Genomic DNA, 27,419 nt, shown 5'->3' on the forward strand with positions numbered 1-27,419 from the left:
CCACGGATACCTGATTTTTTTTTTTTTTTTCCTCCTCTGCCCAACGGGGCTGTGGATACCTGCTTTTTATTTTTTTTTTTTAAATTGCCCATCCGGGCTGTGGATACCTGCTTTTATTTTTTTTTTTTCTTTAGTCCATCGGGGCAATGGATACCTGCTATTTTTTTTAAGTATGTATTTGTTGGTCCATCGGGGCCTCGGATACCTGCATTTATTCTTTTTTTTCTTGCCCATCGGGGCCTCGGATACCTGCTTTAATTTTTTTTTTTTTTTGGCCCATCGGGGCTGCGGATACCTGCTTTAGTTTTTCCATTGCCCATCGGGGCTTTTTCTGGATGAAAATGTGTTGGTTTTGTGAGTTGTGGCGTTGTGTGAAATATCTGTACATTTCTGGCTGCTGATCATGTGTGAGTGAACGTCCGGCTTGATAGAGAAATGACTTCGCAATTTAGATCCGCGGGTGTTGAGGGTGTGGAGAAAAAGTGTCCGCCATCTTATCTTTGCCGAGTGACTTGGCCGAGGCAAGCCAGTTGTGCTCAGTGGAAAGCAGGGAATCCAGAAGCCTAGAGAGCCAGGCAGGGGCAATCATGTGCACTGCACGAGCTGAAGGTTTGAAATGAGCTGCTTTTGGAGTTCCTTGGGAGCTTTGTAGGAATCGTGGTACCAAAGGCTGATGCTCAAGGTCGTTCTGTATCAGTACGTGGCGTTAAGTGAAGTGGCGGGAAGGAACTTAACGAGCAGGGCTCAAAATGGAAAATATCTGATACTGCTGCGTTGCTCAGCATGGCTGCCTATGTACTGTGGAATTGCACAAAATGGCGGATCGTTACTGCAGTGTTCCAGAGGCAGGAAGGTCACATTTGTTCTAACATGTAGCCTGACAGTGGAAGGTTTGGTCACATAAGAAAAGATGGTGGCTGGAGCTCATGGTTCATTATGAAGATTGCTGTTTCTTTGTTGTTTTCCATGTCAATTTCATGGCGGATTTTGTCACAGGTATAATATGGCACGTGTTACCAAGTGCCTAATATGGCGGTTGGTCACGTGTATGACTTGAGGGTTCTTGCTTGGTGCAATCTTGGCGGGCTTTGCACAAGGTGAACTTGATGCATTGTCTAAGATGGCGGCCGTTTCCGCCTTGTGCCATTCGAAGCTGGGGAAAAGGTGGGTTGGCAGTGGTGGTTGCTGCATGACTTAACTAGTCAGAAATGGGCACTGCCAACTGGAGCAGAGGGTAGAATTAGTCTGTGATGAAACAGTGTCCAGCGAGGACTTGGGTGAGGTAGCTTAGCACCTTCCATCTGTCATTCTTTATTCACCCAGCCACAAATGGAGATCCCAGCATGTTGGCACATGCCTGTATTCCTCCTAGCACCTGGGAGGCTGAGGCTGGAGTGTCGCCAGGTCGAGGCCTGCCTAGGTTGCATAGACCCTGTCTCAAAAAGGCAAAAAAAAGAAAAGAGAAAAGAAGAAATGGAGAGTCTACATTAGTCTCAGTGGATAGTACCCAAGGTCATATCAAGGACATTTGACCTTTCCATCTACCTCACCTCATGCTTGTCCAGCATGGCCTCTTGCACTGCTGGATATCTGCCTGTGCAGGCTGAGTCTCACCCCATTCCTCTGCATTGGTGCCATGGACTATGGCTACTCTACTCCTCTATGGCCTCTGGTCTAACCTGCACTGTGGCCACCAGTAGCTCTGCAGGCCTCTTGTGAACGAACATGCTGGTTGATTGTGGCCAGGACCATTATGGAGCATAGACAATCACTGGCCAAGAGGTGCAGAAGAGGTTTGAACCTCTGCTTTCCTTGAGAGGAACACCCACCTAGTGCCTGCTGCTGGGGTTGGATTTAAATTTATGTTAGTTCTTTTGGATGTCAGCCATAAGTCTGATAGTGTGGTTTGCTAGTGTTTGAATTTAAGGCAAAAGTGACTATTCTAGAAATATATTTAGGAACTTCATTTATTTGTAGAGTTGGTTTTAATTACCTATAATGAATTTTCATTTCAGAGTAAAGTTTTCAGTTTCTCTTCATAAATTCCTTTTTTTGGCAGTAGATAGATATTCAAAGTCAAATTATTTGTCATTGAAAATGTTTTTCATCATTATTTTCTTTGAAATTAGCTTAACAAACTGCTTCTTATTAAATTTTTGAAGAGTCTTGTAGCACAGAAGCAGTTAATAAAAAACTTAAATATATGGCCAAATGCACAAAGAAGTGTTTGAAGGTCTATACCACTCCAGGCCTTGCTTCGTTCTCAAATCCTCCATGCTGCACTAATTGACTAACGATCTACTCCTCAGGTAGGAAACTTGAATTACTGAAGTCTGGTGTGCTCTACCAGACTTATATTATTGGAGTATTAATACTCATATTTCAATTTTCTATGGTTTCCTGCCTTCCTAGCACCCAGTTTCTCCCCAGCCCTGCTTCCAGCAATCACTCAGTCCGGCCCACATGCCCCAGTCTTAGCCCAAGCCCCAGCCCTAGCCCCAGCCCCAGCCCCAGCCCCAGCCCCAGCCCAAGCCCCAGTTAGGCTCCTGCCCTAGCCCCAGCCCCAGCCCTAGCCCCTGCCCTTGCCCCAGCCTAAGTCCCAGCCCTTGTCCTGGTCCCCCAGGCTCAGCCCTAGCTGGGCTTCTCCCTAGAGCCACACTAATCTTCGTTGAGTCAGTGCTCAAATTAAGGTTAAATTGCACATCCTGTTCAACTGATGTATCCTGTCTATCCTCACCATGCCAAAACTGCCTGAGTTACCATTTTCAGTTAATGCATACAGTCCCATTTGTCCATGATCCCACATAAAAAAAAAAAAATTCCTTCATCCTGTTAATGTTAGAAAATGTTAAAGAAGAGCTTCATATCAGAGAATTAATGCCCATAATTCAAGTTACTCACCATCTTCTCAGTCCCATCTTTAACGATGGAGAAGCCATTCTTCTGTCATTGCTGCAGTAGTCCCAGTCCCAGTCTCAGTCCCAATTTTCTGAGCAGTTCTCAGTGGTCTTTTTCAGCACTCTGTTGATCACCTGAAACTTTGCATAGAGTGATATTCTAATTGTCCATAATGTGCCCCATTTGCATTCAGCAGAGGGGGCCGACCCAAGTCTTTAATTGGACAGTTAACGTGCTTAGTCTAAATTGTCCTAGCCTTGCCCATTAAAGGGTCACAACATCCTGCTTGAATGCTGTAATGGAGGCCGATTACCCTAGACCACTTCCTGAATTGATTATGCCCATAATTACATTGTCTATGACCTTGTGTTTTATAGCTCCATCCACTCCCTTTATTTCAGCAGAGGCCCCTTAACTACTCATGACCTCTGCATAAAGCCAGTTTATGTGAACAATCTTAATTGATAAGAAATGAATCTTTTATATGAGGGGTCACAGCACCTAAAGCCGATTATCTATTCTCCTAAAATTGTTGGGCAAAATCGCAGCTGTCCAAGTCGTCTTCTGTCAGTACCTAAGATCTCACACCCTATTAGGGTGATAGTAGAGGGGTGCCAATCATTAAAGTCACCTCTTTTGTTCTGTTTCTCTCTCTGATACGCTGGGAATTAAATCTAGAGCCTTGTGTATGCTAGACAAGTGCTCTACCACTGAGCTACATCCCCAGCTCTTATGTTTTTTGAGAGAGTCTCCATTATGTAGCCCACACAGGCCTGGAACTTACTACCTTCCTGCATCCGCCTCCCTACTGCCTCCAAGTTCAGGAATTATAGGCATGTACCACCACTCCTGGCTGTCTTTTGTTTTGTTAATGTGCATAGTTGCATTTGTCCCTCTTGCTGAGCACTGGGTTTAAAAAAAAAACAAAACCCTGACCTCCGTCATTTCTCTTGTATTCAGCAGTGAATGACCTCCACCCAAGATCTTGGCATTAAAAGAATTAATGTGAATGATGGCAATTGACAACAACTATGTCTTTCTGATGAAGACTCTATTGATCTTTACTTTATAGCAAGGGGTGGTAATTGCCTACATTGTTCCCTTTTCCTGGAACTGTGAATGTGCAAAATTCTAATTCATAGTCTTTCCCTTTAAAGTAACATTCCACCCCTTTTATGTTACAGCAACCTAAACTGGGACTTTTCTGCAATGCTGGGAGTTGAATCCAAGGTCTTGGGCAAGCCCTCTACCACTGGGCTATATACCCAGCCCTGTTTTAAAAGCAGGATCAGACTGGCCTGGGATTACAGACCCACACCACCATGCCTGACCCAAATTGGGACTCATACTGTGTTTATTTCTAATTGTTTATGGTCCTCCCTACCCACAATAAGCTAATATCTTGACTTCTCTGAATATAAGAGGAGGTACTACCACATTAAGTCTTTCTGTTGGATCATAACCGATCAAAAATGCCCTAGGGATCCTACCCACTCACACCTCCTTTGCGTAACTACAGGGGGTGTGTCTATACTGATTAAATGCACATCATCAACAGTAGTCTTAAGATCCTATTTCCTTTCTCCATTTGCATTACTGCAAGGGCTTCTAACTAATCCAGATTCACTCTCTCAGGGTTTTCTGTTGGGACATGGCCTCACTGCATAGCCAACGCTGGCCTTGAACTCATTATCCTCCTGCCTCAGCCTCTGCAGTGCTGAGATTAAAAGTTGTACCACAGTCCTGTGGTGCCCTGCAGTCTCTCTGTTAATGTGTATACTTAATTTTTCTCCAGTAGTAAAGACCCCATCCACTATATTTATTCCAGTAGGAGGTGCCTACTACTTAAGATCCTTAATCTAGTAAATGTGCACAATCTTAGTTATCTTGTACACATTCTCAGTGTCCACAGCTGTGCCTTTTAGATCAGGATTCCTACACTTATCAAAACAGAGGGGGCTAACTAACAAAGCCCTTTCCTTGAGACTGGACTGTAGACATACCTAATTGCCATTGTCAATGGTCCTTCAAGTTAAGACTTCTGTCTCCGACTGTTCATGCCTTCGTTACTTTATTGAAAGAGGTGCCCTTTACTTAAGGCTCCTTTCTCAAACTTTAATGTGCATAGTGCCAATTACATTATGATCCATTTCACACTTCCTTTTAAGTTCAACATTCAGTTGATCCCTAAGGCCCCATTTTGTGGCCTGCTAATATACCTGATTGTATTTGTCTGTGTTTCTATGCACAGGAGAAGGAAGCCATCTCTCACCCTTCAGCTTTCCCTTTTAGTAGGGAATGCTCACTTCAAAGACCCCTACAGTCAAGGTGTACAACCGTAATGAGTACAGCCATGCACCTTGAATATTAGTGTACATAACTGCATGTGGCTCATTCCATTTGAATAAGAGCTTACTCTCACACAATTATGCAGTACGGTAAGGGCCACTAAAGTCTTGGCTTCTCCATGTTCCTGGATCCAAGATATGGATACCCTCTCTGCTCCACTCCCTTTCTTTTTCAGGAGGGAATGTCCACTATTTTAATATCCTTATATTTGTACAAAGTTTGTGGTTTTAATTGACCACAATTGTGTCCCTTGGACATTAATGCATATAATTGGAACATGGTTTATCCTATTTAACCAAGATTGCTGACCTCTAAGTCCCCTTTTCCTGGCCCATTAATGTGCAAATTGCATTTGTGTGGGTTTGTGCACTAGACAAGCACGTCCCATCTCTGACTTCTCTGTCTTTCAAAAAGCAGTGTCCACTGCTTAAGACTTTATATTTGGACAGTTAATATGCACAATTACAGTTGTCCACAACCTTACTACTTCTAAGACCATTGTACCTCCTTTGCACTACTGCAGGGGATACTGTTTTCCTCCATGACCCCTGCTAGTTGACCATGAAAATAACTGAAATTTTCTTTTGTCTTTGTCAGCAGACTAAGGTCATACCCCATCACCTTTCCAGTTTAGCAGGGTGTGCTGATCAACAAAGGCTTTATTCTTTTGGACTGATAATATGCCCAATTACATTTGCTCCTGTTCTGTGCACTAGAAGAGGATCCCACCTACTTGGCATTTTTAGCAGGAAGTGCCCACTACTCAAGACTCTTTCACTTGGAAAGTTTACATGCATAAAGTTTTCTAAGCATATCTTATATTAAAACCCTTGGACCCTCTTTGCTTTAAGCAAAGAAATGTTTTTAACCAGTGCTTCTTTTAAATTTTAATGTGCATTAATACAATTACTCATTCCTACTTTTGGACTAGGAGTTCATCTCCTTATATTCCCTTGTATCGGAGGCATTTTAACTATGAATGAGTCCTTCTCTTGTGAATATTAATGTGCATAATTATGCCTGTCTGTTGACCTGTGTAATAGAAAAAGACCTTATGTTCCTACCACTACCTTTTGATTGCTGCTGAAGACTGCTAACTATTTATAACCTCAGCTCTTGGACAGTTAATGTGCAACAATGATGACTATCAAGTATACTGCACCCTCTTTGCATACATCAGAGGTGCTGACCAACTAAGGCCCCCTGGATTGTTAATGTGAATATTTGCAATTGCTCATGGCTAGGATACTATGTCCTCAATCCCCTTTTCATTACTGCAGGGACTGCAGACCCATCCAGAACATCTCCTGGGACTGTTAATGGGCACAATGGCAATTATAAATGGTTTTCTTTCTTTATGGAAGCTTATCTTGGGACTGTTATCTATACCATGGAAATCATCAATGGTGGTTTTTCTTCCCAGACCTTGTTAAGCAAGTATTCCCCAGCCCCCTCCCCCCCCACATTTCCATGGCACGGAAAAGTACAAACGTTGCAGCATGCCATGGATTTCAAACAATGACCTGTATTCCCGTTCCTTTTGCACTGTTCCAGTGTATAAAATCCCAAGTGGCCATGCTCTCACTCTTTACATAAAGTCTTCCCTCTCTCCCCTGCCCCTTGTTTGCCCTTGGACCCTTTCTATGCACTTATTAATGCCCACAATCGAGCCATTAGGTAAGATTGTACCCTCTCTTCCCCTTGCCCTGCTCCTTTTGCTTCTTTGCTGGGAAATGTTGACTGGGCAAGGCCCTTTCTCTTGAACTTAAAAAGTTAACAATCCCAGGCATTATTGGTTTATCCATTTTGTATGACTGTCATGTTTCCTTGGTCCCATTTGTTAGACATAGATCCCTTCACTTCCTTTGCATTACTTCTGAGTAGTGCCAGTTATCCAAATCTCCTTCTGTGTCGTTAATGAACACAGTACTGACTGCCCCATTTTTTCTTCAGCCCATCAGTCCAAGACCTCTCTACCACTTTTATGTGTTTGTGCAGTATATTAAAAGCAGGCCTGAACTAAGTGGGTAAGCCTTCACTCTTTTTCTTGTGTTTATTAATTATCCCAGATCCAATTATTGATACATTCTGGGAGGAGGAACCATCCTTGCCCACCTCTATTACTGTTTTATTGTGCAAAATATTCAAGGCAAGTCAGGATCAGAAGCCCCTTTATTTGGGGTTTTCTATGAAGTATCAGTTGAAAATATGTCTCCCAGGGAAGGAAGGTTAGCATTTTCTCTATATTCTTCCTTCCAGAGCAGATTACCTGATTAAGAATCTCTCCTTTTCTCCTTTGTATATTGCTACTGTACTGTGCCAGTTGTCAGAATACAATTAGGAAAGTTGCTGTTAGTTTTTTTGTTTTTTAAGAAAGACATTGGATTGAAAAGTGGAATTCATCACCTGGTCATTACTTTTTTTGAAGTGAAAAAATTCATTTATACTATGACCAGTGTCTCTCATTACTAAGGGTAGTGGATCTGTGAATAGATCACTGTGACTCTTGCTATTTCAGTAATACCAAAGGAGTTTGTGTAGAACTCCTAAGACCAGTCTCTTTCTTTGGGCTTTACTACCACTCAATTTAGGAAAACTAATAAACGTTCTGATTCTTAAATTTCTTCACATTGAGCACCAGCCCATACTTATTTCAAGATTGCTATAAAAAGATTATATGAGAGAACATATGCTGAGGTGCTTTTGCAAACCATAGGCCACCTTATTTAATTAACCTACTATATAAAATGGCACAAATGGTATATAACCTATTCTATACCATTTAATTCGGCTAATAATTTGAAATAGCTTGAAGAACCACCCTAGAGAGCAAGGACTTATTTTAGAATGATGGGCCATGTTTCCCCATTTTATATATAATAAAAATAAGCCCAGATCTAATCATTCTTGAACATAAACCTCAGCAATGAAATAGCTGCCTAATAAAAATAATAGCATATCAGTCTAGCGCACAGTGTTTTGTGGCTACTGAGTATTTAATATGAAACTGCTGAAGCAATAACTAGCTATCACAACAGCAGTTCTTTGTAGTCACTGAAAAATTATAGTATTCTTCTGAGAAGGATATCAAAAGATCCAGCCAGCTCAAGGTCCAGTTTGCATTACTGGCTCCTCAGACAGCTGTAAGAAGAATCTCTGGCTCGTCAGAATGTAGTAAGTACTACTTTATAACTATAAAGTAATCTTTTTTTTTTTCACTTTATCTTATATGCCACTCATAGAAAAATCAGAGGGTCTAACAATGTGCCCCTACCCAGAACAACAATAAAATAAAAGAAATCAGAGGGTCTAGTAAGTCTCTTTGCCGTTTTTCAACTCATCTGCAATGTGTATTTGTGTGTGTCTGTTGTTAACCATCAAAATTGTACAATTAATATTGTGTACCCAGCCCTATGTTAGGGTACACTGAGGGGTAAAAATAATATAGTCTTAAATAATTTCATCTCTGAAATGGTTGTATTATTGAGGATCTAATATAAGCACACTTGAAATAACTTTAAGAAATTACATCAAGTGCTGTGTGAATTATTATAAGAGTTTTAAAAAAGGAGTCCACAAGGGTTTAAAGTTGTTTAAGTTTGAAGAAGGACATGGTTTTATGTTTTGTCTTTGAGTCAAGCCATGATTAATATTGTAGCCACCTGGGTAGCCCAGTTGGTTTATTTTAGTATCATTTGTTTTTTACCTCTTTTGAAGGCATGTAAAGGGCCTATATGTGTTTACTTCTATGCCAAGGATGGCAAATTGTGATTATTAAATCTCAGAAGATTCAGAGTATCAAAGTGTAGGAACAGGGCATATAAATTTTATACTTGGACTCTTTCTATCATCTTACTGTATTTTTGCCCAAGAAATAATATGACCATGGGTAATACAGATCAGAGATACATTTTTTTCTTTGTTAAGAGGGCTATAAGTTTTATAAGAACACCTTGATCTTGTGTACTTTATGCTGTCGTTTATGTCCTCTTCTTCTTCATTTTTTTCAAAAAGTATCTCTTGGTAAGGTTAAAAAGAGAGGTCTGGCTAAAAAAATACTCTTTCACATAAAATTTGAACCTTTCTTTTGTTTTAGGTGCATACTTATGCATCCTAGCAGAAGCAACAAGAACCTTATAAATGAGCTATACTTCTCTTACTACCCATTTTAGTTCGTGCTCATATTTCCTCACAGCTTGTCCTTCCCCTGAAAACAAAACAAAAAACCCTTTAACATTCATTGTCTGTGGATTTTGTGGCTGGCTGTGCAAAACCCAATGGGTGAACCAGCTCAGCATGGTGGTACACCACAGTGTAACCTGTCTACTGTCCCCTCAGTGCCAGTGCTCCACCTCCCAGACCAGAAAGGGCCAGCTGTGCCCATCCTGTCAACTGAACTGCAGGACAGTTGGCAAACCCCTCAGAATGTTTGTAGTCTCTTGTCTCAGAAAGGATCACCTAACTGGGGATGCTACATAAAATGGTTTTGAATATCCTTGGAAATCTGGTCTGTGCCATTGTTTCTTAAACTCAAGTTATTCTGAAAACAGCGTTTCAGAATAAAACTTTTTAAAGGAGCACAATTTTTTGCGATCCTAAAGAATATGTGTTTTGTGGAACACTAACTTAAAGTTACTTAAATCCTGATATGGTGGTATATACCTATAATCCTAGCCCTTGGGAGACTGAGGCAGGAGGATCATGAGTTTCAGGCTAGCTTGGGCTACATAGTGAGACCCTACCTCAAAATGCAATTTAAAAATGTTACTTGAAGTTTTGGGCTACATAATGAGACTCTATCCCAAAAAACAAATAAAATGTTACCTGAAGCTTTGGCCAAGGCAGTGGCAGCACCTTTATCTCAGCCCTGGTGCCCTTGGCCACCCTAGCACTCTCCTAGACTGCAGCTACAGCCTGGACCGGCGATGGTACCATTAGCTTGCAGCCCACCCTCTGTGGGCCCTGGCTAGAGCTGTTGGCTCATGGAGCCTGGATGTTGGCCTGGAGAAAGACAGTGCTGCCTGCACTCATCAAATCCACCATCACCAAGGGTCCACCCCCCACACCAGTAAGGACACCTCAGAAGCAAACCTAGCGGACCTGAAGAAGAGTCTGGAGGCTCTGGAATTGGACGTGCAACAGAAGAAGCGGTCGAGGCTTTCCTCACCCAGAAGGCAAAGATAGGCAAGCTCAAGAACGATGACTTCAAAAGAATATCAGTGCTGGAAGCCAGCATACCTGCAAGAGAAGCACCAGATCATGCACCAAGACTTGAAGCCCTGCAGTATTCTAGTTGACTCCAGAGAGAGATCAAGCTGTGTGACTTCTGGGCAAGAGGGCAGCTCACTGACTCCATGGCCAACTCCATTGGAACCTGGTCCTACATGTCCCCAGAGCAAGTCAGTAACCACTGCATACATTCAGACATCTGGAGCATGGCTCTTTCCTTGGTAGAGCTGTCCTTTGAGAGGTACCCCCCGACTCCACATTACCAAAGAGCTGGATGTCATCTTTGGCTGGCCCATGGTAGATGGGACCTAGGAGAGTGCCATAGTATCTCCACAGGCTCAGATCCCCTCCCTCCCATGCTCCATCAACAGTCCCAGATAGACAGCTGGCCAGTTATGGCCATCTTCAAGCTACTGGACTACATTGTGAATGAACCACCTCTCAAGCTGCCCAATAGAATGTTAGCCCAGACTCCAGAATTTTGTAAATAAATGCCTCCTTAAGAACCCAGCAGAACATGCAAATCTGAAGATGCTTATGAATCATGATTTCATCAAGCAGTAGGAAGTAGAAGACGTGGATTTTGTTGCCTAGTTATACAAAACCCGGGGGCTGAAGCAGCCCAGGACACTAGTGCATTGCTGAATAATCTGTCCACTTTCATAGAGTCTGTGCCCTGCCCTCTCAGTCTAGAAGAGGCCAGCTCCTCCTGTCCTGTCCCCCCCCACCCCAGGAACATTTGTGGCTTTTGCCCCCCAGTCATTGATCCACTGTCTGGCCTCCAGAGAAGGTGCTACTGCTCATGTTGTCACTGGGGAACCTGCTTACTTAGGTTTAAAAAGCGAAACAGTGAAAGAAAAAACTCATTTAAAAATTAAAAAAAGGAAAAGAAAGTGACTTGAAATGTAAATGAGTTTTCCAATTTTAAGTTATCATGTCCAAAGACATGTTTTATACAAATCATATAGAGCTTCGGGATCCATGAGAACAAGCCCCCAGTGTTCTTGTCAACTCAATTTAAGAAACACTAGTCTGTGCTTACAAAAGTTTTATTACTAATAATCAAATTATCATTTAATATTAATATACAACTGTCACTGGAATTTGTTTTAAAGGAATGAATTTGGAACTGGTTCTATACATCAACTCAAGAGGAAGATGGCTTCATTTTAAGTGGATTGATGACTGCTGGATAGCATCTAAAGGTGAATCTTGGAATTGTGTTTCAATTTATTGCTTAAGATATTCTCTGCCCTTAAGAAAAATCTCTATCAGGTATAAATAGTGTGCTCTAAAATGTGGGTATGTTCAAAGTTAAGATAATAGTTATTTTAATTTGACAAATATTTATTGTGTCAAGCACTGGAATATGTAGCAAAGCTAAAGACACAATTTCTGTCAAGAAATTTGCTTTCTTATGGAGGATGCAGAAATGTACAAATCATTATGCTATTTGACAGAATTTGATGAATACTGGAAACACATTAGGAAGTTCTGTGGGCAGAGAGGAAAATGGCAGAGGAGTCTCAAAATTCTTGTCAATGACATTGAACTCAGGTGAAATGTAAAGTTCTGTGCCAGTTCCAGAATGTAATCACTTTCTCTGTCCTTAGGGTCCCCTTAAAGGAAAGGAATATTCCTTGAGCATGTCATGACCATAGTAACAAAACTAAGAGGGCTTTGATGCTAAAGCAGCCATACTCTATTGGCAGCCCAATAAAATAACAAGTTATTTTAGACATAATAACCAAAATAACCTATTAGTTATATAATATAGAAGGAGCCAGAATACTGGGGGGAAATACAGTATTTGTTTCTTTTTAGATACCATAAATAGATAGTGTATAAATGAAGTTTGAATTTAGATTTATTAATTTTCATTTCCTTTGGGTAAATTTGCTTGCATATTGAATATTCATTTACTCTCTTTAATGGGGTTTCAGGAAGGAACAGAGTAAATACATAGCATATGTATGAACTGCCATGTTTACCTGGAAGCCTGTATTTGGGGGTGAAATATCTAACCTTAGTTTAAGTAAGGATGGGGAAGGATGTTGCCAAGAGATTTTAAAGCTTGTTCTGCTCATATTCAGAACATCATAGAACATTGTTTGGCTTTACTAAAGATCTTATCTAGGAAACAGAGTTAAGTAGCTCATCTTCTATATACTCCTCTGAGAATTTATTTGGTATTAACATAAAGGTCTTTAGAAATCTGGTGATCCCTAATCAGGAATCTAGAAGCCTGTGTTCTACCGTCTCTGGTGCTTTCCACACCACATCATACCATACAAAATGTTTTCAAAGGTGCAAACTTGGCTTAGATCTACTTCACTAAACTCCTATCTTATAGTAAAGGCAGAGAACCAATTATTAAAAAATAGTCAAGACCATGCACCTCTAGGTTGTAGTAACAACTGCTCTGTTAATTTGTATTTTTAGAAACAGGATGACCTTTAGCCACAAATTTAGTCAGTCCTTATGGTTTGACCCATGTTTTCATGGCGTTCTTTTTCTTCACCTGCCTAATGCAGGTCATTATAGGACCTTCAGGAGATCAAACGGGCTAGCAAGTAGAGACATGGGATATCTATGTTTAATGCTTCAGTTGTACTTCTTAGGTCTCTGGATTTTTTTTTTTTTCGTTAGGGTTTTCTCAATAGTTTTTGTATTCTATTGAGCCCAATCTTTCTTCTCAAGGACATTTCGAGAGACTTGAGGACTGCAAGAACCTGTTAAGAGCCTCCAGATTCAACAGATCCTTTTGAGGATATGGACAAGCTCCAGCTAATCTCAGCGAAGAGCTTGCAGGCCACCAGAAAAAAGAGGTAGTTTGGAAAACTTACTGTTAGCCTGCTGTCTTTGACTTTAAGGGCTTTAGCTTTCTGCAGCTCTTTTATAAAGCAGAATATGAGCAATCTTCATCAACTCCTACACAATTTTCTTTTTGCACATACATTATAACCTTCTACAATATTTGTACTATTTCACTGGGCTCTAGTGAGGTCTGTAAGGGCAAGCATACTCCATCCTAATCTCATAAATGAAGAGAGATGGAAAGCAGTAAGTTACTTACTTTATCATCACAAAGCTAGTTAATCAGTGAGATAGTTACCTTCTGATTAGTAAACCGGAAGGAAATTATTTCCACCTTATTTTGGCCAACAGGCATTAAGATCTCAAGATTTGATTATAAGTAAAACCAATTTGGTCTGTTTTGGCTCTGCTTTGGAAGGCCTAATTTTTCCCTCTTCCTCTTTCTAAGAGATTGAGAGTTTCTTAATTTGAAGAACAATGAAATTGCTAAAAGATTGAAGAGGAAAGGCCTGAGGGCCTGTATAAGCTATTTCCTGTACCTGGAGCCTTTTATTCCTAGTTTTTTGTTTTGCTAGAGTTGTTAGCTATCCTCATAACTGAGGTTCTACATGCCTGAGACCATTCTTGGGTTTCTCTGAATATCATAGAACTCTGGTAGTGCCCTATTATACAAGTTGTTCAAGAAATGTACCATGTGGATTGAGTAGAAAATTGTTCTATTTACTTTGACAGTATTCCATCATGGCACTATTTAAAATCCAAATTAAAAGAGGGAAATGCTGCAAAACCAGGTGTCAGACCAGGCACTTTGGTTAGTGTGGATTGGTTAGCTTTTAAAATAGTGCTTTATAAAAGAAGCTAGAGGCAATGTAAAGGGGAAATCTTATAGAACTTCTAGAATCAGATCACACTGGATCTTTGCCAAGTGGCTTCATGGCTCTCTTGGCTGAGAAAGGTTGGCTTTTTCCAGTGGTTTCAAACCTTTACTTTCTTGACACCCCTCCCCCATCAGTATATTTTATGACAAGACAGAGGGCATTAACCATATTCTCATTAGTAGAGACTAGAGAATAAAGAATAGTCTGGGAATTTTGATAATTATTCAGTTCTAAATTACTCTCTGAAATGAGAAGTACACATAATGGAGTTGGGATAAATAGAAGAATCCTCATGATGCTATGCAGATAGCCAGAATATAGAGCTCTATACAGCTGTAATTTCCATCCATCAATCCATATGAAGAAAAGGGTATATATGATTTGACTCAAACACTAGTTACCCATTGGGACAGACTTTCCCAGTGTATTTAGTTTTAACAATTTTTCTTTTGTCTCTTCTCCAGATCTTCCCCAGAATAAGCTTGTTGCTTTGTAGTGTTGGTGACCTATTCCCTTTGATGATCCTTGGGTGGAGATGGGGCATGAGGATCCTCCAGGGGAAAAGCTCACTACCACTGGGCAACAACCCTAGGTCAGGAGGTTTTACTAAGATACTTTCCTGGGCCCAGATAAGAAGATGAAGCCTCAAGGACAACCACCACACATCAAGATGGGTAAGCTGTCCCTAAAAGTATAATAAATAGACTTAAAACTAATCTTGTTTTCCATTAAACATTGGAGTTAGCCTTCCACTGAGGTTGTATTCATCATTCTCCTGTGTCTGCTTTAGTAAAAACAGCTTCCTAACTAACCTGGGAAGCAGCTGAGTGTGAGATTGGTGAAAGTGATGATGTGGAGAAGGTAGCAGCTGTGTGAGTTAGTAGGGTGTTTAGGGTAGAACTGCAGGATGTAGTAGAGACCTACAACTAAATTGTTCAAATTGTTCTTTTAGGAGAACATGAACAAAAAACTGCGCATTAAAGGCACTGATCTCATGAGCAAATAATTCTGTTTCATCAGATCCCCAAAGTCTCCCTTGAAGTTTTATAGAACTGTGCTAGTCACTTACATATATCAAGAGGTCTTGGGACGTTCACGGGATATAACATACAATAACTTGTTTGAGAAGACGCATGAGAGTTTATCTCACTTATGAGATATACTTGCTGAGTGATGGAAGCCTCTAACTACAAGCGGAAACCTGGTCAAAAACGGTACAAAGTTAGATATCATAAGACAGGATCTAAAGAGCTTAGGACCCTATACTCTCTAGATCAGTGATAAGCGAGGCTGATTAGGGAGGTGAGAGTTGAGAGACAGAGAAGGGTAACATTCAGTGCAGTAAAACCTAATCTTGTAGGTTTTATCTAGTATTCATGAAGAGTTAGTACCCTATCAATTCCAAGAGTTGTTTTTATAGGAGTAACCCTTGAAATGTTATAATTGACTAGAAAGATCCATGATTTTGAAATAAAGTTACTAACAAGTTTTTAGAAAGCCTAGAAACTAGAAAGCTAAGGTGAGAGTTGTCTAGGAAGGTAAGTACCCTATGTAGATTTTCTTGTTGGAGGAATGAATGCCTCCCACAGTGACACACCTTTATATCGAAGAGCAATTATTATGAGTTTTGGAAATGCTGCTCAATGCCTGTGTTTTGGTAGTCCTAAGCCAAGACACTTAAATAAAACTAACTTTGTGGTTGTGTTCTTAGACAATATTCTCTTTTGGCTTCTGTCTTTGTGATTTCAGTTATTAATCATGTAAAGGGACTCCTTCCTAGCTGACTGGCATTTTAAACAGGATTCCAGTCTTCAGCTAAAGGTATAGGCTATGACTGGTGATGGTGGACATTTCCCCATTTATGCCATTGTGTCCTATTCTGATGAGTAGAATAAGAAGTTGTATTCATTTTATTTCTAAGGTCCTAAAAGCTTCAACTTTATAGGTTTTTAAACTATGGAAACATTTTTTATAGCTGACTAACTTGAATCTTCCATTACTTTTAACACAATATTCAATATTCTTTCATGGCATTTATCTTGTTTTTCTGTAGGTCTATCTGCCAAATCATTATCCTTTCCAAAAGCTGTGCAAAAAAGATGAATGGATATTCAGCAGGATCAAGAAAGTGGACACATTAACGGAAACCAGTTTTCCTACCAGAAGATCAATGTGCCTGGCACTCTAGCATTTTAAAATAGCAGAATGGAGTAAGTTAGAAGTTGAATGGAATACGGTGGTCTGATATGAAGGGAGGGCTAAATGTGAGATGGGAGGATGACCAGGCTCCCATAGTACCAACTGGATCCAATGAAGCAATTCAAAGACATTATAGTCTGCTTGTCAGTTGTACCAGAGGAATTTAGCCTCTACTTTGTCTTATTCTATATTTCTACTTCATTAGGTGCTCTCCATTCTTTAGATACTGAGACTCCTAAAATATAGTTTTGCTTTCTGCTGAAGGCATAGACCATCTTTATCTCCATTTGTTAGAGAATATATCTACAGTTAATGTTTAGTATAAAAAGAAACCTAGACCCTAAAGCAGCCATTGTAACTTTTGACAGTATAAAAACCATCTGTTTTCTAAAAGGACAGGTAAAGATAAGGGCTATCTAAGGAACTTTTTTAAAATATTCACTCACCTGTGATATTTGAGTCTTATGGAAATCCTAGTAAATAGTTGTAGCAGAATGTTAAGAGCATACATTCTGTGTTTAAATCCTTTCTGCTACTCATTAGATTTATGACCTCTGGTAATTTAGGGTCTCTGATTAGATTTGGCTATCTGTGAGAGTTAAATGAAATCATGAATGTAAAGTGCATAGTACAGTGCCTGGCACCTGGTAAATAAAGGTAACCCAGAGTGTTTTGTAAGTTCATTTGATGTAATACTTGTACTTTCTGGTGGCCAGTAGAGCTGGCATGTAAAAATTTCCCTAAAAGTTTATATGTAAGTAGAACTTTGTATGTAAGTGTTGATGGCTGTAATTATATTATCATAGTCTTGATAGTAGTATAAGTAGTGTTGGTACACATAATCTCTTATTGTAATTACTAATGGAACTTTTGGGTTTTCTTTTGTCTTTTTGTGACTCTCATGTCCCTTACTGTATCTTGTTTCTCCTACTTCTTACTCCCTTCCTCTGATGGTTGGCCTTTTCTTATCTCTTTTATTCATAAGTGTGTATTTCTTTGCTTGTCTATTTCTTTCTTGAGTGCCTTTGCTCTTTTTTTTTCTATCTAAAGTGTGTCTTAGCCATGTTCATGTTTCCTTGCTTTCTTCTATGCATGCTTTTATCTCATTTTCTCTTTTTGTTCCTAAGTGTGGTCTATACTTTGTCTTAAATGTATCTCTAATTGTTTCATTTTGTTGCTTCTTCTCTTCCCTCTCCTAGATCTGGCTCTTTTCACTGTTTCTTCCTTTTATGTCTCCACTTTGGGTTACATGCTGTGTGCTTTTTCTGCCTCTTTCTTATTGTGCCTGCCTCACTTGTTCTTTTTCTCTTTGTGAACTCTGATTGTCACTCCTTCCTCTTCTTATTGGTTCAACATTTCACCTTTCTCTGATTTTGGCTTCCTCTCTGTGTTTCTACTCCTTAGCCCACATTTCTCTTTTCTACATTTCCTTTCTGCCTCTCTTGGGCTATTTTCTCTCTCTTTTCCTCTTTTGTATACCTCAATGTCTCTTTGCTGTTTGTGATTTCCTGTTTCAACTTACTCTTTGCTTGTGTTTCTTTCTTGCCTACTTTTTCCTTTTCTATTCACCTTTCAGTATTTCAGTGTCTTCATGGGTCTCTGTCTCACCTTTCAGTATTTCAGTGTTTTCCTAAGTCTGTGTCTCACCTTCGTGTATTTCAGTGTCTTCGTGAGTCTGTGTCTCTCTCTCTCTCTCTCTTTCTCTCTCTTCTCTGATTTCATGTAATCCTCACTTGGATATTTATTTGTGTGAGTGTGTGTGGGTGTGTGTGTGTCTCTGTGTGTGACAAAGGGGTTTCCTAACCCCTTCCTGATAGGTACAGAAGATCAGCTATCAAAAAAAGCATTGCAGAGCTATTCCTCATGCCAGGCTGTATTGCTGAGATGATCCAAGACCAAAGACCTAAGATGAACAGACGGTGGAAGGCTTAAAAAAGCCTGAAAGACAGATGATTTGAGACCCGAGACTTGAAGACTAAGATGAAAAGCCCATTGTCCCTAGACAGATAGATGGAAGCCTGAGGCCTGAGACCAACAGAAGTCTCAAGAAACAAGATACACAGAAGGCCTGGCTGAATTGGATGGAAAGCTTAAATCTTGAGGTAGACAGAAGATTGAAGACCTAGGATAGGTGCTGCTTCTAGGGGACATGTGGAAAGTCTTAAGAACCGAGACATATGACATAAGGCCCAAGAACTGAGAAAAGCCAAAGGTTGTAGTTTGAACACCTAAGACCCAAGAATGGAACACCAGAGATGCAAATAAGACCCAGGACTCAATCCTTCCTACATGAACAGAAGGCCCGAGAGAAACAAATATCTCAAGATTAAAGGGTTTAAGCTGGAAGCCTGAACTTAAGACCAGGGGAAATCCCAAGATGAGAATCCTAAACCCTAGCTCTTTCCAGTTTTCACACTTCCTACTCTTGGACATTTTCAGTTCTTCCCTTCTAGTTCTCTTATTTCTATTTAAGACTGCTTCTTTTGAGATGTACTTTTTTGATGTTGCCATTACCTTAAAGGAACATATCTTTAGACTGACAATATTATGCATGGGCCAATCACAGTTTTTAGCCACTTGTTAAGATTTTAGTTTTAAAAATTTCCATTTCTCTTCACATCACATCTGGTCCACTTGAGAGAGACATCAAAATCCAGCCAGTATGTAGTCTGACTTTTGTTATTCCCTTCAGAAGCAAGCATCCATATAGATAGCCTATTTCTAGGCTGATGAGAAGAGAAAAGCATCAGGCTGGTTGGGAGAAAAAAGTACCAGGTTATCTAGAGAAAATGTGAAGAGATGCTCCAGGCCAAGAGAAGAATTAGACAAGAAATACACAGATGTGCCAGTCTTCTGAGAAGTACCAGCCAGCATTACCTTCCTTCTTTGAGTTTGGGTGAGCAGGATTCCTGGGGTTTGGAATTTCTAGTAATGGTTACAGAAAGAGTGATTGGGCCTGGGACAGCGTGAGCTCTGAACTCCCTGCTCATAGTAGTGGCCAAATAATTTGGTGGACTGCACCAAACCTACTCCTGGGTTTAACACCTACCTTTAGGATTAAAGTTGAGAGAATTTGGGACTACTGAACAGTTTTAATCTTTTCCTTGATTCCCCCTACTTCCCTTATGAGGGAAGTTGATTTAAATGACAATATATATGAACACTGTAAATCACAAGAGAAAAAAGTAAGGTATACTTATTAGTGTACTGACAACCAAGCATAGCTAACATTTGAAAGTACAAAGTTGTGATGCAGTATGTAAATCAGGGATTATTACATTTTTTTTTTTCTGAAAGGGGTCAGATTAGAAATGCTTCACACTTTGCAGGGTTTATGGTCTCTGTTGTATATTCTTTTGTTAAAACAACCTTTTCAGAAGGTGAGAGCCATTTTTAATTTGTGTGCCAAATGGATCTTCTCATAGTTTACCAACCCATGATAAATATGCCAGAGAATATGTCTAAATAATATTAATTTCCTTCTCTGTGCTTGTTCTTGTGGTCCTTAGTGACATGAAATATATATGAATGTGCTTTGTTAATCATAAAGCACATGAAAACTTTTGAGTTTCAGTGTTGGTGAATGAATGTTTATTACCTATTATATGCACTCTGTGCTATGCACTGTAGAGAAGATTAAAAGAAACAAGAATAATAAAGTGCTTTGTCAAAAATATAATACTATAATGAGGGTTCAATAAAGAATAATTTAGGTCGTCCTTGTTTTCACCATAGAGATGACCTGCTTTCAGTCTATTGAAAGTATATTCCCTTCCTAATAAACTTCGCTATCATTTTCAGTATTAAAAAAATAATTTGTATATTTGAGACCAGTGTGTTTCTGCTGCTCTGGTGATTTTGAGTAAAAGTATACAATTCTAGGTAGCAGCAAAGAAAACACATGGAAACTACTTTTAAACTACAAAATAATTAAGCTATTGTGATCACCTATAATGCAGCAAATACCATGGTAGGTACTAGAAATACTAAAAGGGAGGCAGGAAAAAAAAGCATTTTCTATGGTGGTACACAACTACAATCTTAGCTACTCTGGAGGTAACTGGGAGGATCAAGGTTCAAGGCTAGCCATGGCAAATAGTTATAAGACCCCGTGTTAATGAATAAGTCAAGCATGTGGGGCATTTCTGTAATCAACAGCTATACAAGAAACAGAGGTAGGAGGCTCGAGGTCTAAGGCTGGTCCCTGGTAAAAGTGAGACTATATCTGAAAAAAAAAAATCACTAAAGCAAAAGGTCTGGGAGCATGGCTCAAGTGGTAGAGTGCTTGCCTAGCAAGTGAGAGGCCTGAGTTCAAACTCCAGTCCTAAAAAAAAAAAAACTCATAGAACTAAAAATTCAGAAAGAAGGTTCATAGTAAATTGCTTTACAAACTAAAGCACTATGCAGATCTCAATGGGTTACATGTTTATGAATGAATGAATGTTAACCATCTCTTCATACCAAGTATTGTTTTGGATATATAAAATTCAAAATAAATTCTCCCAATAGAATTTAGGTGTAAGGAATGAGATAACGCTTAATCAGTAAAGACTTTCCTGTTGAGGTCAAGTCAAATTAATACCACTACATGTACCCAGGTAACAGAGGAAAGGGTAATGAATGAGTATGCTCTCTAAACTGTAAAGCATACCTGTATAAATAAAACTTACTGTAAATCAGTCATTGTCTCTACAAAATTCTCATTGTATCTTTGACCCACAATGAGGATAGTATAAATAGTTATACCAGATGGGTAAGGTGGTGCATGTCCGTGTCCCCGGCACTTAGGAGGTTGAAGCAGGAGCATCACTTGAGCCCAGAAATTTGAGGCCAGCCTGGGTAACAGTGAGACCTCATCTTTAAAATGCTTTTAAATAAAAGTTACAAACTGAGAGATTAAGTACCTCCTGAGTGAATCAACATTGATTGCCTACCATGTGGACCCACTCTTATGGGCACTTGAGATAAAACAGATTTATCATATTTTATTGTGCCCACAGTTTAGAATTAAGACAACATATATGTTAGCATTTTGTGAACTCTGAAGTACCATATAAATGTAACTATTGATTTTCTCATTTGGTGCTAAGTGCTAAGGTTTATAAAATTGTATCACACTTATACCATGCAAGTAAAGTAAAAAAATTAAGTATTGTTAACTGTTGAAAACTCTGAATATATTATGTAAGGCATTCAATGTCCAATGAATACAAGAGTGGATGGCAATCATCTATAATGTGCCAGTGTCCTTGGTTAGCATTGGGATTGCAAAGGCAAACTGTCTTTAGTGTGTCTTGGGTAGCAGAAGAAATTAAGTGCAGAATCAATAACTGCCATACATGTATAAGCAGTATCTGCTGAATAAACAATGATTATTTCCTTTTATCCCCAGAGATAGCAACTGGGGCCATGAAAATTCATTATCATAATTATTGAACCCACAATGAGATCTGTGTATAAGTTTATAAAGCCTACAGTTCTATATAGATAATTATTATTGGTTGGCTTAATCAGTGAACACTGATTACTTTCTATGAGGTTTAAAACTGAATGTCCTAGGATATCAAATTATTTCTATCATTATGAAGTACTCACAGGAGAAAATGAAGTAAGAGGTGTGAGATTCACACCAAAAGTCCACTTAGCCACTACTAAGCTTATTCAATGATGGAAACAGTATGAAAGTGGACTTGGTAAGGCAATGTGCAAAATGCTGAGCTAAACAGAGTATCCTGTCTGAAAGGATACTTGCCCCCTGGGCTTGATTGAAGAGATGGAAATTAAGGGGAAAAAAGGATGTGGTTTTCCATCCAGTTTCTTAAATGTTGAATGCTGATGATGGAGGTGAATTACAACCATCCTGGCCTGGCTTAGAGACAGTAAAGTAGTGAAAATGAAGAGCTCAGGCTTATTTTCTGGGGCCCTGAGTTCAATCCTCAGTACTACCACCAAAAAAAGAAAAAGATTTGTAGTACTTTTAGTCCCTGGCCAGGTGGCTCCATAGTTTCTGAGCTGTGGTGAGGCAGAACATCATGGCAGAAAAGCATTATGGAATAAATTTACTCACCTCATGGTGGCCAGGAAGCAGAGAGATAGAAAGGGTCCAGGGCACCAAAGGAGATGGCCTCTGTGACCTACTTCTTCCAGCTAGGTCCCACCAACTAAACTTTCCAGCACCTTCCAAAATATTGCCACAGCTGGGGGCCAAGCCTTCAACACATGAGCCTATGGAGGACATTTAATATTCAAACCACAATACCTGATAAACAAAGCATCTTTTATGTAGAGTATGTCATTTTAGGTCCTAATGTTAAGAGTCATCACATGGACCTAGTTTACAGGACAGATTATTACTGATCATAGCTGAAGACAGAAAACATTTTTTGTTGTTGATTTTCGGTTTTTTTTGAGACAAGGGTATGTTATGTAGCCCAGATTGGCCTTGATTTCATGATCCTCCTGCCTCAGCCATGTCTGCCACCACACCTATCTTACAAATCATCTTTGATTTGATTACTGAGTGAAGAATATTTGAGTATTTGTTCACCACAAGGTACTACACTTGATAAAGTAATTTAGTAGGTCTGGTCCAGAATATATATTGACTTGCCTTGGGGATTTACAAAACCAAAGTAAAAAGGCAAGATTTATGCAACATAAAATGAAGACCTTTTTCTTGCTCCGAAAACTTGGTTATTGGCCTAGTTTGAAGCCAAAGACTGATAAAAGGGTTCAAAGTTTGTCCTTTCATTCATTAATTAAACATATGGTTTTCTTATAGTTAAATGGTTTCTGAGGACAATCAAGATGAAATAATGGATTCTAAAGGTATTTGCTCATTGCCTGGCTTACACAGGAAGGCACTTGAGCAATAAGAAAACATTTTTAGACTGACTGTATTTATTAAATCTGAATAAAGTGTTGTTCTTAAGTGCTAATGAGAATAAAGAAAATTAAAAGATCTAACTTTAAATGCACTTTGTCTCAATAGCTTATGGCAGAAACACAGGAATGCATACCATAAGAGACTATATATATAGTTCTTTCTTTAGTTGAAAAAACTTTTTATCAAGCAGCTGCCATATGTAAGACACTGAGAAGGAGCAATTAAATAAATAGATCCCCTTCTCTTTGACATGCTTGATAGAGTGGGAATTTGAGAGAACTTTCTAGTTTTTCATTTATACAAATATTGCTGGAGATGATACTAAATGCTAAATGAAATGTATCTATTCCAAGACACTTAATCTGACTTGGAGGTACAGTGAAAAAGCAATACCCAGAAGTATCTATTCTTGACCGTAAGACACTTGCTTATTAACTTGCTCAGAGTCTATAAGATAAGAAGAAAGTTACTATTCATTCATTTTTCATTTATTTATCCATTTTGCAAGTGTATTTGGAAACCTATTAGATATAAGGTCCTATGTCCTCAGTTGGCCCCAGAGACATGAAAACATGCATACCTTTTCAGAAACTTTCCTTTTGGTATGTTTTCTGGTTAGGGGAATGGCTTAGTCCCTAAATAACATTGTGTAGTTTAATTTCTACTCCTTATCTCTCTTACCATTCTGGCCACTACCATGAGCAGGTAGCTTGGTTTTATAGCAACCTTGTTCCTTAAGTTGCTGGAACTTTCTATATAATAGACACTTTGTTTTCCTAGCCCATGCCTCATTTTACATATGACTGTGACCACTGTTGGGAAGGAAGAATGATTGCCAATTCCCAAACCCCAGTCTCATTAGTATCAGCCTTGGGAACTACCTGTGCTTGAACTGTAAACAAAAAGCTTTGTCTATTTTCAATTCTTTACCCTTTACATACCAGTGCATGTACACTGCCTGAATAGATTTCTTTCAGAAACAATCCTCAAATAGTACATAGTAAAATGGAGATGGAGACATGATTTCACTTGTAATAGCTTCTCAATTTATACCTTATAGAAATGTTCTCCTTTCCATCAAAATCTACTCAAGAAGGGCCTGTGATGGTAGAATAATGGCAATGGATGACAATAGTTAAAATTTTACCATGCTTGCTTAAAATTTAAGAATAATAAAATTGGAAATAATTGGCAAAATTGGAGAAAAAAATACCAAAAGCAAACAAACAAAAGTGCCCTCTAAATGTAGGACTGACTGGGCTTTGACCTTTTCTGTTTTTAATTCACTCACAGAGGGTGGGACAGGAGGCGAGTGAATGAAAAGGCCAAACCTGTGTCTAAGGGCAGCTTTTCTTTGTTCTAGATTGATCTTAAGAGCATGACTAGCTCCAGGCCTTACTTGGAGTTACTTTTTTTAACTGTGATGCAGTTCCAATAACTGATCATTGTTGAAATGAGGTACTAATTTATTATAGTTTCTGAGAAATATTTTTGTCTGAATGACTATCAACTAAACCTTGGATTAGGTGGGAATGGAGTTTGTTAATTGAACTAATGTGACTTCTGTATGATAAGTTGTCTTAAACCTGAAATCACAATTTGCTGCAATGGAAGAGGACTTTATTGTTCATTGTATTTCATACGTACTTTGAAAGCATCTAAGCTATAGCTTACATGGCAAATCAATGATGAATTCCATAAATGGAGAAAGACATAAATGGCAAAGTATTATTGGTGGAAGGAATAAGGTTGAATAGCATTTGGGGTGCAATTTTCTAGTTGTCATTATGTATATTTTTAATTAGGCATAAGCCACAGCTGATATATTAATGATGTTTGCTTTTTAATGTGTGGTAACAGCTGGACTCAGTAATACCCCTTTATTCAGGTAGGGATGGGGGATACATTACCAGACAGCGGAGGACAGAAAGTAACTAAAAGCCTTCCTTTCACAGTTTCTGCCATCACCACTACTGATTAAACAAGAATAAGAGAACATCTTATCATCAACTGCTTTGGTCACATAAATGAGCTGAGAACACATCTGTTTTTAAAGGCAATGGCTTCATCTCTACCCGTGTACCTCAAAGGCAATCTCTGCCAAAATGCTAAAATAAATAGAAGACACTTGTGAGCTGATGGACTTGTTAACTGATGTGAAATGCAGAATATATGTTGAATCTTAAAAGTGTTTTGAAGACTGAAAAATCCTGCTCATGATGGAAGATCACAAAGGGGCAATCTAAAGCAATCTACATGTTACAATGAGGCAAATTGGGGAGTTTGTTTTTCATTGTAAAATAAAATGCTTTGTTTTGGAAAGTTTGTATTTCCGTGTGGTAATTTCTAACCCACTGTCCCTTCCTCACTACACTAGTTATTTCAGGTTTTTCTTTTAAATACTTTAATCACCCTATTTGGGTAGATGATTTGAGGTCTCATTTCTTATAGCTTCCTTCAGTTGCTTTGGTCAAGGATACAAAGAAGACATATTTTGCTTAATGAGATCAAGAGTGGGATGGGAGTAAGCCTAAATAAGCTGTATGGCTGTGGGAATGAAGAAAGAAGCATGTCGGAGGGACTACTGAATTAAAGATGTTAACAGGCCCAGTCCCTGAGTAAGTGAACGGATCGTTGATGTTTCTAGAATTCTGAATGATTAAATACCCCAAAGTTAGACTGGCAATTTTGTATGCACAGGCAACTATTGTTTTTGGAGCAAAGTCTTAAACTGTTATGAGCCAAGTAATATGTCAGTACATGTGCCTTTAAAACTGACACTTGAAGAACTCTTCCCTTACACATTAGAATCAAATCTTGTCATTATAAATAAGCAGTGTTTGAGGTGATAAAATTGGTATCCTTGGGTGTTCTTTACTGGTTACTTCCATTTCCTTGCAAAGCTAAGTACATGGGGAAAACAGGTGGGAAGTGGGTGGCTCTGATTCCTCTAGTGGTCTAACTGCTTAGCCATATATGTACACTGAGTACTTAAAATGTGGGTAGTTCAAGTTAAGATGCATTTTTAGTGTAACAGACAAACTGAACTTACAAAAGGGAAAGAAGGGAGAGGGTAATGCAAAGTAGAATGGAAAAGAAAGATGGATTTGGGCAGTATTGCTAATGGCTAACCACTCAGGCAGGACCGGTCACATTTTGGGGGATTCAGTAGTAAAGCAGAAAAGTCCTAAGAAGATTGTAGATAAGATGAAAAAACTTGTTTTTTCTGAAATAATAGTGCTTGGAAGAAGAATGTCATGGGGTCAAGTGGGTTAGGAATGACCTCTGGGTAGACCCCATTTTCATAATATTCTTCAAAGAAACACATATCCTCAAGGCCTATGAAGACCCCACCCCTAGCCTTTCCTTTGCAGATGTTTTTTCTTTCAAATGAATGATTCTGAAAGTATGCCAGGGAGGCCAAGTACATTATAATGAGAATGGGGGAACAGAAGTGGGATCTGTTAGCAATGGGCTAATTTGCCTTTTCCTTTCCTCCCAAGGAAACTTAGACAGTATTGCTGGAAGGCAAGAAAGTCTTCCGTTATTATGTAGATAATTCTATCAGCATAGTGGTTTTACTCACTTCAGTTAAATTCCATTGGATTTTATTTTGTTTTAATGCAGGAGAGAGTGTTAGCCACATAATTTCCATTAGAATAATTAGAATTGTGTGTAAATTCACATAATAGAGATGAGGTACCTAAAGTCAGGAGGAAATCACTTGCTCAAGGTTACAGCCCTAAAATAGCTGAGGTGAACCTAGAGCAAAATCCTGTGATTTCTAAACTTGTTATTTTGTCAGTATACATAGCCTATGAGAAAAGGTAAGTTTGTACGGGAAAGTTTAGATTTTGAGTAGTTTATAGATAAATTGTTCTCTATAAAAGCTAACCTGTAATGCAAGTATGTGCTCAGATAAAATAAGGCCTCCAGTTCAACCAACAGTGCAGCAGAGGGAAAAGAATGTCATACCCACAATTAGTTCCCTGGGTACCAGTGCTGGGGAGAGAGAAGAAAAATGAAAAAACAAAAACTTCATGTAGAATCAAGTTAGGAAGAAGGGATAAACAGGTATTGCAAACAAGTAGGGGTATGCTTTGTTAATCTTTTGACATCTTTGGAAAATAAGAACCGGCATTAACTCATGCACTCCAGAGGCA

The 27,419-nt window shown here is 39.1% G+C and overlaps 2 long non-coding RNA genes and 1 pseudogene across 3 annotated transcripts; 2 read left to right on the forward strand and 1 right to left on the reverse strand.

Annotated features, from left to right (window-relative positions):
• Nucleotides 1-3,992, reverse strand: LOC141419849 (uncharacterized). Its single transcript, XR_012444555.1, has 2 exons — nt 2,902-3,992; nt 1-1,432 (listed from the first exon to the last, which is right to left on the reverse strand). It is a non-coding gene; the product is annotated as an uncharacterized lncRNA (long non-coding RNA).
• Nucleotides 3,034-25,578, forward strand: LOC141419848 (uncharacterized). Of its 2 annotated transcripts, none has more exons than XR_012444553.1 (6): nt 3,034-8,421; nt 11,592-11,681; nt 13,177-13,304; nt 14,636-14,845; nt 16,225-16,381; nt 17,356-25,578. It is a non-coding gene; the product is annotated as an uncharacterized lncRNA (long non-coding RNA). The 2 variants fall into 2 exon arrangements; XR_012444554.1 differs by having other exon boundaries at nt 17,421-25,578.
• LOC109675826 (dual specificity mitogen-activated protein kinase kinase 2 pseudogene) lies at nt 10,139-11,581 on the forward strand (annotated as a pseudogene).
• Nucleotides 25,579-27,419: the final 1,841 nt, after the last annotated feature.

The sequence above is a fragment of the Castor canadensis genome, chromosome X, assembly GCF_047511655.1.
Source record: "Castor canadensis chromosome X, mCasCan1.hap1v2, whole genome shotgun sequence".
Taxonomy (NCBI): domain Eukaryota; kingdom Metazoa; phylum Chordata; class Mammalia; order Rodentia; family Castoridae; genus Castor; species Castor canadensis.